The 16,462-nt window shown below is 40.2% G+C and overlaps 1 protein-coding gene across 2 annotated transcripts in view; it reads left to right on the plus strand.

Annotated features, from left to right (window-relative positions):
* The window catches only part of DBP1 (DNA-binding protein phosphatase 1), a 69,603-nt gene that overhangs the window by 16,752 nt on the left and 36,389 nt on the right, over window positions 1-16,462 (plus strand). The gene's annotated exons all lie outside the window — the stretch shown is intronic.

Genomic DNA, 16,462 nt, shown 5'->3' on the forward strand with positions numbered 1-16,462 from the left:
GTTTGGGGGTAGTTGGAGTCTACCAACAGAAGTTCACATGCTCTTCAACCATTCTACCTTTTATTGGCCTACAAAAATAGGGAGAATTATGTGGAGATGTGCTCGTGTTGCCTTGACTTGGACTCTTTGGGAAGAAAGGAATCTCAGAATTTTTCAAGATAAGGAAAGGAACAGCCAAGATTTGAAAGACTGTGTGTTAAACAGGGCAATACATTGGCTGAAGACCTTGGAAATCTTTCGTCAATTCTCCTTTAATGACATTTGGAGAAATTGGTTAGCAGTAGCAAGGTGCTCATCTTTAAAGGCCAAATCAATCACAAGCTGGTCTCCTCCACCCGAAGGCTCAATTAAGTTGAACTTTGATGGAAGCAGCATGGGTAATCTAGGATTATCCGGAATGGGGGGTGCTTTGAGAAATGAGAAGGGAGTGATTTTGTTGCTCTACTCAGGTCCTTTGGGAATTGGGAATTCCATCAGGGCAGAACTTTTAACTGCTGTACAAGGGGTCCAATTTGCAAACCAGCTGGGGGTACAACAACTAATAATCGAGGGGGATTCCAAAGTGGTGGTGGGTTGGTTGAAAATATTCTGAAGAGGCCATGTGGCAATACAAGAATGAAATGAAGAAATTTAGTTGGTTGACAAGGAATATGTTGGTCACTGTACAGTGGGTGGGGAGATCAGCAAATACCTTGTCAGATGTGTTAGCTAAGCAAGGGGTAAATAGGGAAGAATTATTTTGGGCTCAGTTGTGATTCTTGTTTTTCTTTCCTAGTTTACTTGTAAGTTTCAAGGAGGGGCTGCAGCTCGCGCCTCTCACTGGGATGATGTATGAACTCACTCTAATTTGCTTCTGAATCAATAAACTTACTATTATTCATAAAAGAAAAACATCAGTGGCTTCTCATTATCAACCTCCAACTCATTAAGCAAGGATTTCAGCCATAACACTTATGCAACACCATTGGCCATGGATTTGTATTCCTCTTCTGCACTGGAGTGAGCAACAACATTTTGTTTCTTGCTTCTCCAGGAAACAAGATTCCCCCCCACAAATGCACAATATCCAGAGGTGGACCTCTTATCATCAAATCCAGCCCAATCCACATCTGTATACACTTCTATTTTCATATGACCATTATTCTTGAAGAGTATACCTCTCCTTGGACATCTCTTTAAGTAGGCAAGGATCCTTTCTACTACAAGGAGATGGGTGGTCGTAGGAGAATGCATGTATTGACTGACAACATTGACGGCATAAGAAATATCTGGTCGGATTAGATAGAGATAAAGAAGTTTCCCAACCAGCCTTTGGTACATAGCCCTGTCCTCAAGGAGTTCTCCACTTTCTGTACTTATGGTTAGGCTCAATGGGAGTATCAATAGGTTTCATTCCTAACTTGCCAATTTCTTCCAATAAGTCTAGAACATACTTCCTTTGGGAGATGAAAATGCCATGCTTAGATCGAGCTACCTCAATTCCTAGGAAATAGTGTAACTTTCCTAGGTCTTTCACTTCAAATTCCTTGTGAAGGTGTTGTTTTAAGGGTTTCAATTTCACTAGTGTCACTTCCTATTATCACAATGTCATCTACATAGATTGTAAGTAGAGTCAGGGAATGACTTGTCTTCTTAAAGAAGTGGGTGTGATCTGACTGAGCCTGTATGTATTTGAATTTGTTCAAAGTCGGTCTAAACCTATTAAACCAAGCTCTTGGGGATTGTTTCAGCCTGTATAAGGCCTTCTTCAAATGGCAAACTTTCTTTCTTGCTTTTGTACTATAAAAACCAGGGGGTAACTCCATGTATATTTCCTCTTGCAAGTCTCCGTTGAGGAAGGCATTTTTAACATCCAGCTAAAATAGTGGCGTAGTTTGCAGCAATGGATAGAACTCTGATAGTGTTCATTTTTGCAATAGGTGCAAAGGTTTCTGTATAGTCTATGCCATAAGTTTGTGTGAATCCCTTTGCAGCCAATCTGACCTTGTACCTCTCTATAACACCATGAGCACTATATTTGACAGTAAACACCCATTTGCATCTAACAGGTTTCTTCCCTTCAGGCTGGTTAACTAGTTCCCATGTGTTGTTCTCGACAAGAGCATCCATCTCTACATTCATTGCTTCCTTCCATTTAGGTATCAAAAGAGCTTTTTGCACTTTTCTGGGTATAGGAATAGAAAAAATAGATGCCAAGTAAGATTTGTAGAATTCTGAGAGACAATTATAAGAAAGGCACTTGGAGATGCAATGGGCAGTGGATGAGGTGCAACGACGCTTCCCTTTACGAATAGCAATTGGAAGATTAAGGCCATCTGTTGGTGAAGGCTGAACTTCTGTAACAGTGGGATTAACAGTGGGAGCAGTAGTAGTGTCTGGATCTAGAGCTGTAGAAGATGTTGGAACTGGCTTGGATTGCTGTTGAGTACGAGAATCAACCTGCGTCCACCACTTTCTGTGATACACCCTCAAATCTCTGCATTTTTGACAACCTTCTTTGGAACTCCCCCCAGTAACCGGGACAGGTAAAGGAACTCTTGGAGCTGAAACTGAAATCCCTTCCTCACTATTCTCCCCTTGAGGAGAAGCCTTATGATAGTAGGGCATATCCTCAAAGAAGGTGACATCCATGGGCACAAAGCGCTTCCCTGAAACTGGCTCATAATAGCAATATCCCTTTTGATTTTGTGCATACCCAAGGAAAATACACTTAGTGGCTTTGGGATCAAACTTGGAGCGATGAGGTCCAAGGATTTGAACAAGACAAGTACACCCAAAAGTTTTGAGGGGAATAGTGAAAAGGTCCTTATCTGGATATAGAAGACTGAACGGGGTTTGCATGTTTAGGACCCGTGAAGGAACCCTGTTAATGAGGTGTGTGAGGACAGGTCTTTAAAATATGTCTATTTTTTCTCTCAGCAACCCCGTTTTGCTGAGGTGTGTGAGGACAGGTTCTCTGATGAATGATCCCCATGATCAAGGAGATAGGATGCCAATGGTTTTGCAAAGTATTCCTTGGCATTATTAGATCTAAGAATCTTGATCTTGGTTTCAAATTGAGTTAAGATCATCTGATGGAAATTTTGGGTCAGAGAGGGGACCTCATCTCGAGAGTGCATAAGATAGACCCATGAAAAACGAGTATAGTTATCAACAAATAATAAGAAATATCTACACCCCCCCATGGTGGGGGTATGGTAGGGCCCCCAAACATCGGTATGCACAATCTCAAAAGGAAGGTTGCTTCTTTTATTACTTAAAGGATAAGATGATCTACTATGTTTTGCAAGTTCACAACTTTCACATTTTAACCCAGACACTTCTACTGACTCAAACAAGTTTGGAAAAAGACTCTTTAAAGACCCAAAAGATAAATGACCTAAGCGGTTGTGCCAAAGCATAATCTTACTACAAGACTGAGAAACAAACAATTTCCTTGCTTCACTTTGCTCCCCTTGTGAATGTTCTAGCAGGTAGACTCCATTCATCTCACGGCCAATCCTAATCACCTTCTTCGTTTCTAGATCCTGAAAAATACACTGATCAGGAAAAAAAGTTACCGAACAGTTTTGATTTTTAGTAATACTACTAACTGAAAGTAAGTTAGCACTAAGCTTGGGAACATGCAAAGCTGAGTATAGGGTGATGGTGTTAGTGTTCGATCTGCCTGTTAGACTGATAATAATCAAGGAAGAGAGAGAGAAGAGAGAAAGGAGAAGAGCAGAAGAGAAACAAGGAGAAAAGATTCTGGTTCGAATGAGAGAAAAAGCACACTCTCCCATTCGGCCAGATGTATTTTATATTATTAAAATAATGTGGGAAAGTGACATATGCCCCTACTTAAGTTAGGGACATTAAATCTAACATAAACTTACACATCAACACCTAAACACAATCACAAAGACAAAAATACCCCTACATACTCGACACTAACACTCCCCCTCAAGTTGGAGAGTATATATCATATAATCCCATCTTGTTACAGATGTAGTCTACTCTCCCCCGACTCAACCCTTTAGTAAACAAATTTGCCCAATAGTTCCTTGTGTTGACATATGCAGTGTCTATCACTCCACTCAGCACCTTCTCTCTAACAAAGTGACAATCAACCTCTATATGTTTGGTTCTCTCATGAAACACCGGATTAGAGGAAATGTGAACTGCAGCCTGATTGTCACAGTAGAGCTTCATTGGAGTATCAACAGTGTATCCCATCTCCTGTAGAAGGTTCCTTAGCCACACTAATTCACAAGTAGTATGTGCCATAGTTCTATATTCTGCCTCTGCACTGCTTCTTGCCACAACTGTCTGCATCTTGCTTTTCCATGTCACCAGATTACCCCCAAGAAAAGTGCAATAGCTTGTGGTAGGTCTCCTATCAGATACAGAACTGGCCCAATCAGCATCAGTATATCCTTCTATTTCAAGTTTTCCACCACTTCTGTATATCAAACCACGACCAGGAGCCCCCTTTAAATACCTCACAATCCTTATAACTGCATCCCAATGTGGAACTAGAGGTTTCTGCATGAACTGACTTACCACACTAACTGTGAATGAAATGTCTGGACGAGTGATGGTTAGGTAGTTCAGTTTACCTACCAGCCGCCGGTATCTGCCAGGGTTTTCAAACACTTCACCCATATCACTTCTTAGCTTAGTGTTTGTTTCCATAGGAGTTTCAGCTAGTTTAGCACCTAACAAACTTGTTTCTTCAAGCAAATCAAGAACATATTTCCTCTAACACAAGTTAATACCATACTTGGACCTTGCTACTTCTATCCCCAAGAAATACTTCAATTTACCAAGGTCCTTTGTCTAAAAATGTTCCTGCAGAAAGATCTTCAACCTGTCAATGCTCATTTTATCATTCCCGGTAATGACAATATCATCTACATACACCACTAATAGGATCTTCCCTGTTTGAGAGTCATGACTGAAGACAGAATGGTCAACTTGGCACTGTTTCATACCAAACTTCTTTACTACCTCACTAAATCTGCTAAACCATGCTTGAGGAGACTGTTTAAGCCCATAAATGGCCTTCAATAGTTGGCACACCTTACCATCCTCCCCCTGAGCAACAAACCCCGGTGGTTGCTCCATATAGACCTCCTCGAGCATATCACCATGCAAGAAGGCATTCTTGATATCAAGCTGATAGAGAGGCCAGTCATACATCGCAGCAAGAGAAATCACAACACGGACTGAACCAATCTTAGCAGTCGGGGAGAAAGTCTTTGCATAATCAAATACCATAGGTTTGGGAATACCCTTTGGCAATCAATCTAGCTTTCAGCCACTCTACACTACCATCAGGTAAGTACTTAACTGTATAAACCCACTTACAGCCAACAACCTGCTTACTAGGAGGAAGAGTGGTGAGTTCCCATGTATGATTATGAGTCAGAGCTGAGAGTTCTTCTTCCATCGCACGACACCATCCTGGAGAGGCAAGGGCTTCTTCGACATCCTTAGGTATAACAACAGAGGATAACAAAGAGATAAACTGGCAATGGGAAGTGGAAATGTGAGTTAGTGAAACATAATTAGAAATAGGATGAAGGGTACAACTGCGCTTACCTTTTCGCAAGGCAATGGGAAGATCAAGATCAGATATTGGGGTCGGGGCTGGTGTGGTAACAACTGTCGGATCTGTCAACGATGATGGAGTTGGAGGAGGTGCAGGTACACGTGGGCAATGTGTATACACGTGATGGATCGATGGCCGTTCAACAGGTAGTGGCACCAGAGGCAAAGACTTGGTCACTGCGGGAACAAGGGGAATAGAGTCCACAACTGGAAGAGGAAGGGGAGGAGGTGATGGGGAGGACGAAACATCACCGGACCCCAAGAAGAATGGAGTAGACTCAAAGAAAGTAAGATCAGCACATACAAAGGAACGTCGAGAGCTAGGGTGATAACACTTATATCTTTTCTGAGTCCGGGAATAGTCAAGGAAGATGCACTTAATAGACCGTGCATCTAACTTGTCCATTCCTAGCCCTAGATTATGAACAAATCAAACACATCCAAAAACTCGAGGAGAAAGAGGAAACAAAGGCAAGGTAGGAAACAATGTGGTGAATGGGGAATGACCATCAAGGATAGACGCGGGCATCTGGTTAACCAAGAAGCAGGAAGTAAGCATTGCATCACTCCAAAAGGATTTGGGAACATTCATGTGATGCATGGGGGACTGAGCTATTTCCAAGAGGTGACGATTCTTTCTCTCAGCCACCCCGTTTTGTTGTGGGGTGTAGGTACATGAAGTCTGATGGATAATGCCATGTTGGTCTAGGTAGTTTTGAAATGATGAAGAGAGATATTCATGGCCATTATCAGAACGAAAAATTTTAATGTGAACACCAAATTGGTTGCGAATCTCAGCATAAAACTTTTGGAAAATGGTAAACAATTCACTTATTTCTTTCATTAAATAGAACCACGTCATCCTTGAATAATCATCAACAAAAATGACAAAATATTTATATCAATTGTATGACATCACTTTATAAGTACACCAAACATATGAATGAACCAAAGAAAAAGGGCTCGATACATGATTATCAACTCTAGGACTAAAGGGAACACGATGATGTTTCCCCAACTGACACGACTCACAATCCAAAACAGAAAGATGACTCAATGAAGGAACCAAAGACTTCAAAACTTTCAGTGAAGGATGACCAAATCGACAGTGCCACTGGAGAGGAGAGAGGGACGATTGGAGAGCTGTTGACGTACTTCCACCACCATCAAGATAATACAATCCATCAGATTCATGCCCTCCACCAATCTTCATCCCCGTCTTGAGATCCTGAAAAACACAAGAATAGGGGTAAAAGGTAATGGAGCAATTAAGAGACTTGGTCAACTTACTAACAGACATAAGATTAAAAGGAAACCATTAGCAAGGGTAACAGACTGTGATGTTGGGCAATGAGAGAGGGAAGAAAACACACCTGGAGTTCCAGTTATGTGATCGGAGGCTCCAGAATCAATAATCCAGGGATGAGGTGTGGATGCCAGACAAGCCATACCTGAGTGTGCAAGAGTGGCTGTGTTCTGCTGAGATGTGGCCTGTCAAACCTCTCATACTCATCACGGGGAATACTCATCATCTCCTTCCCAGTAACATCTGTGGATGTAGGAGGTACCTGATCGGTTGAATGGCTCTCCTGTCTGAAGGTACTATCACTGGTTACAGCATGATTGGCCCAAGTTGAAGGTGGACCATGCAAGTCATAGCAATAATTAATGGTATGTCCATCCATACCACAGTGTGTACACCTCCTTGGACCCAAACTACATCCTCTGCCACGGGCTCCCCCTGAATCTCGACCTCCAGTACGACCACCACCACAGTTATATGTAGGTCCACTACCACCACTCCGGCCATATGCCGGTCACTACTACCACTATGGCTAGACTGAGCTCCCCAGCTCCACCTCTAACACCACGGCCTCTAGGTATTGCTAGGGCTGATTTATCGGAAATATTAGGGTTCTCAGTAGATCCAATGGAAATCCTCCTAAGTCGAGTAAACACCTCTTCTAAGGAAAGGAGAGCTGACCCTCCTAGTATTTGAGCCCGCACTAGTTCATATTCAGATTTCAGCCCCTCCAAAAATCGAGTCACATCAAGTTGTTCTCTCTGTTGTTGCTGAATTTTGACATTAGAAGTGAGGGGGTGATAAACATTCAATTCCTTGATCCGAATACAACTTCTTAGCATGGTCCCACACTTCTTTGGCAGTATCAAGGAACATGAATTTTACACTAGTGTTTTAAAAGGAGGCGCTCCCAAAACGCCCTGAGGCATATGCCAGAGGCGCTGACACCTCTGAGGCATACGCTTCAGGTGCAAGAGGCGTATGCCTCTTGCGCTTTTCTCATGAGGCGTGCTAGAGGCGTACGCCTCTTGTGCCTCGTGCACATCTGATATGAAAATACAGAAAAAAAAAGAAAAAAGAAAAAAAGGAAAGGAAAGGAAGAGAAAAGAAAGGGAAAGAAAAGGAAAGGAAAGATAAGAAAAAAAAGAGAAAAGGAAAGAAATGAAAAGTAAGGGAAGGGAAGAAAAGATAAGGGGAAAGAAAATGGTTTGCTCCCTGTCCCTTCGGCTGGGGGGCTTCGCCCCCCAGACCCCCCTGCCCCTTTTTCGCTTCAACAAGACCCCCCCTTTGAACTACTATTATGCATCTTTATTCTTCTTAATATAAAAGATTTTTATTAAAAATAAAGAAAAAATGAGATCCCCCCCTTCCTTTTCATCCTCCTCATAACCCCCCTCCTCTTAAGGAGGCTTATGCCTCCTTGTGTTCGGGAGGCTTACGCCTCTTGCGTTCTGAATTACGCCTCACGCCTCTAGGTAGTGGAATGCCTCGCGTCACGCCTCCGCGTTTTAAAACACTTTTACACTAATCTTGGGTTCCATACTATTCCATAACCATGTGATGATCTGTGCATTTGCCTACTCCCAATCATCATACTCATGAGAATCAGTGGAAGGTTTTTCGTCCCTTGTGTGCTTCACCTTATTCTTTGCCTTAAGAAAGACTTCTACAGATTTGTTCCAAGGTACATAATTTTCTCCATTCAGCTTAGTGGAGGTCATTTGAATATTCAGGTAGTTAGTAGGGACCATCACACTAGTCTTGCTATCACTGTTGTCTCCCATTGCTGAATTCTGATATTGCTGAATTTGGCAAACTGCAAACTAAATCACACTACACACTGATTTCAGCACTTACTACTGCAAATTGCACTCTTTACACCACAAACCCAACTCCACAACTGCCTGAAACTTCACAACACTGTTTGAGGAATTGCACTCTTTACACCACAAACCCAACTCCACGACTGCCTGAAACTTCACAACACTGTTTGAGGAACACCCCCCTTCGAAGCACACTAAAGGGTGCACAAACCCTAGCACACTACAATCTGAAATCCCACCATACAGTCTGATATAGACCTCTTATTTGATTCACACCAAGAAAAAATGCATAAAACCTCTTACCTGATCACCCGAAAATCAGACCACACAAGACACCCACTGCACCATACGAATCAGCCCTCTTCTCTTCATCGATTAGGGGAGGGCTTCTTAGAAACTGCAGCAACCGACCACAAACACCACAACTGGAGGCATAGAAACCTCCAAGGGAAGAGGGCGATCACTCCTTCTCAGCCCTTTCCCTTATTTCTAGCTGATGGCGACGAAAACAAGAGAAAACCCTAGGCTGGGTGCGTAGATAACAAAATTCTGGGCAAATCCGAAGATAAACAAGGAGAAAAGATTCTGGTTCGAATGAGAGAAAAAGCACACTCTCCCATTCGGCCAGATGTATCTTATATTACTAAAATAATGTGGAAAAGTCACATATGCCCCTACTTAAGTTAGGGACATTAAATCTAACATAAACTTATACATCAGCACCTAAACACAAGCACAAAGATAGAAATACCCCTACATACTCGACACTAACAGATAGTATCTGATAATCTGATGTCTCCCTTGCCAGAAATTGGTACAAGAGAGCCATCAACAATAGAAACTTTGTCTCTCCTAGAGGATAAACAATAGGTGTTAAATAGAGTAGATATGCTGGTCGTATGATCTGAAGCACCTGAATCTATTACCTAGGAAGGTCTAGTATTACCTGGGGCAGAAGCATGACAAGTAGTAGCTCTTGTACCTATATGAGCAAGGGCTGAAGTAGGCTGTTGAGTTGATGTAGGCTGAGTTGAATTACTAAATTCATTTTCTAGCTGAGTCAGAGCAGCTCGGACTGCAGCTAGGGTATCTAGAGGAATGCCTCTTGTGCCTGATGAAGTTGTACTATCAGTGTTGATAGTCATATTAGCATTCCCTTTCTTATTTCTGAGCTTTGCTGGAACTAGATGAGGGTGCAGCTTCCAACAGGTGTCCTTAGTATGTTTAGGTTTCTTGCAGTATTCACATACTAAGGCCTTTTAGCCTCCTTCTCCTTATCCCCCCCCGATTTAGGTCTAACTGCTATCAAGGCTGATCCGGAGGGTTGTTGCTGCAACATAACCTTTCTTAGTTTCTTCACTATGCATTAGGGAATAGGCTTGTGATAAAGTCACACTATCTATTGTCAACAACTGTTGTCTCACAATGTCATATCCAGAGTTCAGACCAGCTAGGAACTTAAAAACTCCGTTAGTTTCAACCTGCTTTCTATATGTTTGTGCATTTTTTTGACTCTCCCACTCAATTGTTTCAAAATGGTCAATTTCATGCCACAGGGATTTTAAGGTTGAAAAGTAAACAGAGACCTGCTTCTCTCCTTGCCTTAGATTTTTAACTTCACATTTTAGCTCATAAGCCCTAGCAACATTAAGAGGCTGAGAGTAAGTTTCCTTCATAACATCCCTTATTTCCTTAGTTGTTTTGGCCCACAAGTAGTTTCGGCTGTGATGTGGCTGCATAGAATTGCACAGCCATGTCATCACCAAAAAATTTTCTTGGACCCACCTAGCATAAGTAGGGTCCTCCTTGGAGGGTTCCTTTACATCCCCTAGCAAGAAGTTCAATTTTCCTCTACCCCTAATAGCCATCATGGCTAATTGGGCCCATTCCAAGTAGTTTGATCCATCAAACTTAACAGTTGTAATCTGAAAGGTGTTTTCAGTCATGTTACTTGAACCACCAGTCCCAAAAGCATCTTCCCCTTGGTTCTTGTACTCCATTCTAAGTTAAGAAGAGGCTTTAAACTATTGTGACAAGAAAAAACTGTATTTCAAGGCTGATAACAGTCGACCAAGGACAATGATTTTGCAGTTAGATAATAGTCAACTACTGTCCTGGGATTGATATCAGTCCTGAGATTTTCTATCCGTACCTCTCTGAATGAATAACAAAGTCCTTTTGAGTATCAATCTCAAGAAAAGGTACTTACTTTATGAAGAAAAAAGCCCAGAAAACTGATTGCTACCTTCAGTCTTCAAACTTGATCAATCGATTACTGTCAGCACCTTGAATCTTGATCAAAGAACCAAGAAAAAAAAAAACTGATCGGCACCTCCAATCTTGATCAAGAATCGATCTTGATCACTCAATTCCTGCCTGATTACAAGAAGCTCTCTCCAATCTTAGGACAGCTGCTAAAGCCTTCTTGCAATCTCCAAGAATCAGCCGAAATAAGGATCTTTCTGAACTTTGCCCTAAACAATTTTCATGTGGTCGGCTGAATTAAATCCACATGAGAAACCCTAGATCTAAGGCTCTGATACCAACTTGAAAGAAGAAGAAGAAGAACTGTTAACAGAGAGAGAGAGAGAGAGAGAGGAGAAAAAAATGTGGTGAATAATCTGCTGCCCCATACACTCCTTTATTTATAGATTTTAGGATCCTTACAAGAATAGGAAATAAACAAAAATTAGAAACAATAAGGCCAGCCAATCCAACTTAACAGAAATTAGAAACTAAAGAAATTATAACTAAAAAGAAATTAGAAACAACTAGGTGTGGGTATGAAACCACACACACTAGAGCCTGAGTGTGGGTATGGAACCCCACACTTGTGGCTAACCAACTATTTCTTCATACCCTTAAAATTAATTAAATAGCTTGACTAATATGGTAGAAGTGGGGTTCTCTTCAGCCCCCTGGATTGGATGTATTCTTCCCACTTTCTCCTCTCTTCTTTCTACTGTTCTTCCCTTCTCAATAATTCTCAGATTCTCTTGATTTTTATTGCTGAAAACACAAATAAAAGTATGCTTTTTTTATCTACATTTCCATATTTGACCTTTTCAATCAGAGTATCAGAACGATTTCACAAGATAGTCACCAATGGTGGATGGTTGACTACTTATGCAAAAAATGCATGGTTGGTGACTAGATCAACAGGAGTAATTACTGTTATTTTATTTATCTTTCCTTTTCTATGAGAAAACTTAGATAATGTGGACAAAGGGAATCTAAACATTAACAAATTTATTTAACATTTTGAAGTGATGGGGGGCCAAAATCTGCCAAAGAAAAGAAGGTTCTGTTCATCCATTGTGGGCTCAGCACCATGATGGGCCTACTAGCAGTTGGGTTCATGAAGAAAATTATCTAGATGTAGCTAATTAGATCCACCCAGCCCTTTTAGCTGTCAAGATTGCCAAAACCTCCTATTTTGGAAACTTGGACGAGAATTAAATCTGCCTTAAGATATTTACAGATAATAATCTTAGTTTCTGAGTTTACTATTGAGTTGTCTTTTAGATTATTTCCTATTTTGAGTTTAATTAGTAGTATTAGATTATTGGAAATATTTGGGGATTTAGAAGATTTTTGAAGATATTTTGTTTCTTTTTTTGGCATACAAGTCAATATAATTAGCATGTCTACTCTGAGTCTATACATAGATATACCTTTTAAAGCAGGCTTGCTTCTTTGGTTTGGTCCACATTCCACACATTTTTGAAGGGGCTAATTCCTTCAAACTATTAGGTTTGGCTCCTAATAGACTCTTTAGGTGCTGATTCTTAGGGTATTCTCTCCTTTTTTCAATTTGTTTTCTTATTCATACAGCTCTGTTTCTGATCTGATCTCACATTGCCCTTAAACACTAGATCTGCAGGTCAGTATTGCGAGCAGCGTTGTCATACTTGGACCGTTAGGAAAACCAGAAAGGCCATCAGTTCATGGGTCAAACAGTTCAACCACTGCCAAAAAAAACACATTTGATCAATATATACATCAAATAAAAAAACTAAAAAAAGTGATATTATGGCTTTACAGGGACACATTAGTGCCCGCCTAGGAGGGCTTTCAGGCAGTGGCTTCTGGCTTTGCAAGGTGGGCACCACATGGAAAGCCTAGAAGCTATGTTTGACATACTTGTACTGACTCTCTTAGTCTCTTTATACAAAGGGCCTTTTACATATACTTTTATTAATAACAATTACCTTTTTGAAAAAAAACCGGAGAGCCCCAATATGCTCTCGTTCAGTCAAAACATCAACTTTCTGTTGAACTAGTTTTAGTAGCTTCTTCAAAGTGGCTTAGTGAAAGCAGCTTAATCAAAGCTGAAGCCCTCCCAAATGGGCTTTTATTGTTTGTACTTTGTAAATGGTGTTATGACTTTTGGTAACATGTTATGGGATTTAACATGTTTTCCCATGTTCTTATTCCAAACTTATGTAGGGAAGGTGGGGGTTCCTATAACTTTTACATCACATCATAGGCTTTTTAGGGTGAAAGAAGGTGATTAAGGACAAAGAATATAGGTGAAGTAAGTAGAAAGCTTGCTGTCTGCCAATGAATGAGCAGGAGATTAGGAAGAAAGAGAAAACTCTTGCTGCCAGGGTAAACGACCAAGAGATAAATTGTTTAAAAGAACAAGTAAGCGAGAGGGGAAAAAGAGAAACATACCTGGCAACAACCAGAGTTCATTAAGCCAAACTTTTATTTATATCAACGCTTCCTTTTTCAATCACAGCAACTTTTTTTATACATTCAACACGGTACATGGATCTCTTTTATGCCTTAGTTTGGACTAAGAGACTGATCCAGAACAACTTCTAATTACTCTAGAACTAAGACAAATCCATAGGTGACCCATGGGGATACTCGAATAAGGATTCTTACTCATAAACAACTCTAATACACTTTACTAATCTTACTAAGACTAACTTAATATAAAGAAACCAAAAGTTACTAAAAATAGTAAATAATTTTACAATAAATAGTAACTATAGGAATTCCTATAAATAGTGAGACTAACTTAATATAAAGAAACCAAAAATTACTAAAAATAGTAAATCATTTTACAACAAATAGTAACTATAGGAATTCCTATAGATGGTAAGTTTGAAAGCTACATAAATAACACTTCTAGTGTTTACTAAGAACAGTAGATTTCTAGAAGACTAACCCTTTTCCTTTTTTTGTAAGTCTTAACCTTTTTCTTAGACATTAGCAAGCTAGAAAGGTAAGTTCAAATTTCAAAAACTAAGTTTCAATATGAAAATATCATCACCCAAAAATTCTGAGCTTGGGATAGGAATTAGAGAACTGATTTATTTCTTTGATTCTTTCCTTGCTTCCATTTCTGTTCCAGGCTTCCGGGAATAGAGAAGCCAATGAGATCTGAAGAGAACCATTGATTCACTAAAAGAGGACTGCTGAGTTAATCTGGGCAAGTTCTGTAGCCAGTTTCCACAAAACCAGAGAGATGAATCTCTCTAAGAGTTGTTCCACCAAACTTGATGAGAGCACACTTTTATTATCAAGCTGCCCCCTTAGTCTATCATCCTAATTGACATTTTAAAACTGTTCTGAAGAAATTCCCTTCCAATCTCAATATATTGAAGTTTCTAGTTCTCTTTCTATACAAATTTTAGCCTTAGTTGAAATTTTTAGCTGCAGAGACCTAAGCCACATAATCATAATACCTATCATGAGCTTTCGTCTATCTTTCATAAGCTTGCCCTAATGGTCCAAGATTGACCTAAACCCCCGAAAGAATAACTTGCTTAGCTAATTTTCCTCAAAATACATCAATTCTATCCTTAGATCATATCGATTTTACATTAATTGGATTTGCATGTTTTTGAAGGGATAAGCTCCTTACCAAAATGTTAATAGGCAGAAGAAAAGACTATTAGTTTGGTGGATCTCCTGCTCTTAGGTTGCATTTGGATTAGGGTGGATTTGAAATTGGAGATGGAATTGGATCTGCCAATTATGTGAAACTCTGGATCCCGTAAAGATATCTGGATAGGCTTTCTGATGATACTGTAGTTGCAGTGCATATGCACTTGGCTCAAAATATTAGCTCTACATGTAGCAACAATAAAGTTCTTGTTTGGAGGATTACACATTTGTGTTTCTCTGTTTCAACTATTTGATCATTGAGAAAGTTAATTGATACCCAGAAAAAAAGTCCTAGTGCTTGGTACCTCAGTTCTTGGAGGTGGAGCCTTATGATGGAATGGACCCCACTTCACTTTGTAAGGGAGGTGATATCCCTGGCTGTTACGATGAATGCGCACTGGGATCAAATCAACAAATGCCTATGATGATAGTCTACCTAGAGTAGGAAAGGATTGTTCTGATCTGGGAAATGCCTTGATAATCTTGTAATTGCCTCTTGCCTGTACTATCTGATTTTCAGCCATTTGCTGTTTGTACTTACCCCATGGTTTATGAAGGTGGGTGTTAAGCCCACAGCGGCAGTCCATGAGCAGTCACAAGGCCTAGCCATCTTAGTGAATGCTCCTTGTTATGCCAAGATACACCTGAGGAAGCTATGTCATCTCAGAAGGCTGCACAACACACCAGAAGTTAGTTAGAAGTGGCTGTTGCTAGAGTGACCTAATGTAAGCCTATACAAGGCAGTTATATGTCCAAATTGGGCGAGCAATTGTATCTCAAGTTACCTCTCTTCCTTCTCCCTCTTCTCTTTCCCTTTTTCCCTACCCCTCTCTGTTCAGGTCAGACACCTTGACTTGTTTCTGAGTTAGGCAGTATCCTCACAGTAGGTCTTTTACATTACACTTTTTGTGATTTTATTACATACCAACAAGGATCAAAATATCAACATGATATGCCCCATATCGGGTGTATTGGTGCATCCAGAATCCTAGATATGCATGGATACACCAATACACATGTTTTAAAAGTTTTGGGATGATAGATCCCATGCCTCTAATACTTATAAAAATAAAAATAGTAAAAAAAATATGACCACTCGTATCAAATTGATACCCAACTTTGTGTATCAGGCATATTGATATTTTGATCCGTGCATATCAAAGAATGCTTTGATCTTGTAATTTATAAAGATAAAAATTATGGATCAATCTATTACATGCTTTAGATACGTGCTTCAGAAAGTTAGGAAAATCGATCTACCAGAATTTCTTAAAAACAGGGCTTTAGGCCCTCAGTACATGAACATCTAACAGTCAGTCCAGGAAAAGTGGGTCATAAGTCATAACCTGGTTTTTAGGCAATTGTTAAAGTGTTGCCTGAGACAGGGAGGGGTCATTGTCATCTCATCTCACAATCTCTGCTTTCTAGCTTTTGTTTTTTGATGACTATCCCCAGCGAAATATTGGTAGAATGATGGTATGGCCAGGTATTTGCTTTTTTATCAGCTTCTATTTTATGCTTCACAAATTCACAGTATGCCAATTATGTTTCCGTTTCTGGTAGTTTACTCTGTACTTGACATGGACTGGTACTTAATCCATTATTACCTTTTTTGAAGAAAGGTAAGGTAAGTTTTATTTAAGAGATAATCAAGAGTACAACAAGCCCTCAAGGAACAAGTCCCTGGCCGGGCAAAAGAAATTACAATACAGCAAGATTACAACTTCCACAGGCTTCTAAATCTCAGCAATAATGCCAGGATTTGCTGCTGAAGTCCCTTGGCAGCTGAGACCCAAGAAACCAGCTTTCCGAAAGAAAAGGAAATTAGCTCCTCCACATCCTT

Source organism: Nelumbo nucifera, chromosome 8, assembly GCF_055504915.1.
Source record: "Nelumbo nucifera cultivar China Antique chromosome 8, China Antique-T2T, whole genome shotgun sequence".
Lineage (NCBI taxonomy): Eukaryota > Viridiplantae > Streptophyta > Magnoliopsida > Proteales > Nelumbonaceae > Nelumbo > Nelumbo nucifera.